Source organism: Triplophysa rosa, linkage group LG10 (genome assembly GCF_024868665.1).
Source record: "Triplophysa rosa linkage group LG10, Trosa_1v2, whole genome shotgun sequence".
Taxonomy (NCBI): Eukaryota; Metazoa; Chordata; class Actinopteri; order Cypriniformes; family Nemacheilidae; genus Triplophysa; species Triplophysa rosa.
Genome location: NC_079899.1, coordinates 15,890,724 through 15,893,974, shown reverse-complemented (window position 1 = coordinate 15,893,974; position 3,251 = coordinate 15,890,724).

The following is a 3,251-nucleotide window of genomic DNA, read 5'->3' as shown; positions in this document are numbered from 1 at the left end:
CGCCGCCTTCGATCCGCCAACGGAACGGCCCGCGTTTTGCCGCTTACCGCATGTTTCCCTTTGAAAATGAACTAGACAGTCGCGACTGCCGTGACCGTGTGAATCCATCAAAAGGCGCCCGTAGAAAGAGTGAACGGTGGAAGTCTTAGGATTTATTTTGTGGATGTGAGGATGATGAAACAAATTAATTTGTTAATTTAGTGTGAAATAGCTTTGGTGTGATTTGTGCTTTTAGTTTAAGCCTTTTCAAACTACACTTTAATTTAATTTAACTTTATTTTAAAGTCATTATTTTAAAAAAAAATGTTCAAGTTGAACATTTAAATATGTCGATTTATGTAAAGTGTGTGCTTTTCTTCTTCACGTTACAAATACGAAAAGAAAAGTTTTTAGTTACTATTTCCTGTCTGTAGACTTCTTTCTTTGTTTTATTGTTAATTGGATGTAAGGACAACACATAAATTTCCGTTTCCTGAATTTGTTTGTATAGGCTATTTTCAGTTAAAAAATGTCTTTGACTTCTTATAAAGTGAGCTCCATACAACGCTAGTTAAATGGAGCAATGGAACATGATAATACCAATGGAAAAGATTTGGGCACATTGCCTCTTTATTCAGGTGTCAGCAGCAGTAAGCCATTTCTTTAGTACTGTGCTACGGTGTACGTGAATAAACATGCATCTAATTCATAGAGTTTAAATGAAACCCACCCCGGAAAAAATCAAACACAATTGGTGCCTTTCTCCAATCCTTTGGATTTGAAAAGAAAAGTTTGAATAGAAAATTGAATAGTGCTACTGTAGTGTTGCGCCACATCAGCTTTGTAAAGGCCGGACAACAAAACAAGACGGCGCTTGATATGAAGTTTTCATTGATGTTTCATTGTTTTCTAAACAGCACAACAATTTTGATAAGAAAAGTATTGAGAACTGTCTTTCCCAGTACCACTGCAGGTGTTGTGAAGTCATACTCGCCATACACCTTTGAACACATGCTTCCCTCACCTTAGCCTTTAAAAAAAGCAGTATACTGTTACATCTGATGTCATGTGCTGGACAGGTGCCAGAGTTTATCTGACTATACATTGGAGTTTCACGGTCTAGAAGTAGTTACCTTGCATACATTTGCATTGTGTTCCTTAAAATGATAGAGATCACTGGAAATTTTCAACTCCCTTGAGATGGAGACATTCATATTGCAGGCATCCAGAAAGGTTTCTGCAATCTGTTTGAAAAGTTGTTTTATCTCTGTGCTGTCCCGTGCTGTTCAAAATAAGTGCAGCCGTGCAAAATAACTGTACATGATAACAAAAATGTATAGATTGGTTTGGTGACCTTAATTTCTGCAAAATACACCACAGACAATGCATTCCAATATGCACACAGTATTCTCTTCATATTCTTTTCTGGCTTCATGAGTTATTGTTGATGTAATGGGGGTTTTGTGGCCAAACAATACTTTCTTTCTCCCCCTGGCTGTGGCCCCTCTTTGTGTAGCTGTGTGTGTGTGTGTGTGTGTGCGTGTGTGTGTGTGTGTGTGTGTGTGTGTGTGTGTGTGTGCGTGCGTGCGTGCGTGTGTGTGTGTGAGTGAAAGGGTCTGATCTGAAATGTTGAGTTTAACTGGGTGAACGTCACCATTCTGGGGGAGGAGGAATGGGGTCAGAGCAGGAAAGTGGGTGAAAAAGAGAGAGGGGAAGTGTTTGGAGCCAACAACAGTATCTTCTAACAAACTTTTAATTTATTTTTAACCCTTATGTCCAAATCTTGTTGTAACCTACTGCCGCCGATATCCTTTCCCATCTTCAAAATCAACCAATAACGTGTCTGGGGGTGGGTTCTGTATGACAGAGAATCCAATGAGGTTTCAAATGGGCCGGAGTCTGTGGCCACTGAAAGGAAATTGAGGCGTGTTCCAGGAAAGGTTACAGCACCGACCAAACGGATTCCCAGCAGCCAGCCCCTCCTACCCATGCTGCCAAGATCTGTTGACTCAGGAACAGGAGAAAAGCTATAATTTATCCAGTCATGTCAGTCCAGGGAGCAAACATTTACTGTAAAACACTGAAAAAGAGAGATACCAATGAAAAGATGAAAGGAATGAGATGAAAGCTTAATTTAAGATAATCGCTGTGCCAAGTGCATATGCAAAGAAGAATGGGGGCTGTCCTGCCTCCACCGTAATCATATTTATAAAATAAGGCATATGTTCTCCTTTCAAGCCAATTTCACAATGTTTATGGTTTGATCTGGTTCAGAAAACTGTATAAAGACTGACGGATATAAACTGTTTTACTTTATAGTTTCAAAATGTGTTTTCTGGGAGGGTGTGACAGTCTGTCTGGGGCCATTCAAATTCCTCCACTGGAAACTTTCCTGTATGTAATGTCTGTGCAAACTTATTTGTTCTATGCAGGCTTGTTTTTGTTCCATTTGCATAAAGGTGGTTTAAGACTTCATAAGAAATGTATTAAAATCACAGCCTTAAAGGGATACTTCACCCAAAAATGAAAATTCTGTCATCATTTACTCACCTTCGAGTTTTCAAATCTGTATAAATGTGTTCTCATGAACATGAGCAATGAGAAAAGAAGTTAACCAATAAAGCATTACTCTGTTAAATAGAAGCGCAGGCCTTAAACGCATCCGTAAGGATTAGCGATCACAAAACCCAAGTTAATATAAAGCTGTGTGTGGTCTACGATGCAGCTAAAGTGAATATGAAAAGCAGAGAGCAGGTCTAAACCTGCCTGAATATAACTGACTTTTCGTTGTCAGTGCTAAACATTAAAGTGAGTTTACCCAAAAATAAAAAATAACTGTCATCATTTACTCACCCCCTTGTCTTTCCAAACCCATATGACTTTCTTTCTTCCGCAGAACACAGAAAAAGATATTTTGAAGAATGTTGTTAACTGGCCCCCATATACTTGAAACGGTTTTGTGTCCATACCATAGAAGTGAATGGGGGGCAGTTGTTCAGTTACCAACTTTCTTCAAAATATCTTCTTTTGTGTGAAGAAAGTCAAAAGTTTGAAATGACAAGAGGGTGAATAAATGATGACAGAATCAGACAGAAACAGTCATTTGGTAACACTTTACAATAAGGTGCTATTATGTAACACTATTAAATGCATTAGCTAACATTAAATAAAAATGAACAGTATAGTTTTTCAGCATTTATTAATCCTTGTTAATATTAGTTCATGTCAATACAGTTATTCATGTTAATTCATGATGCATTAACTAATGTTAA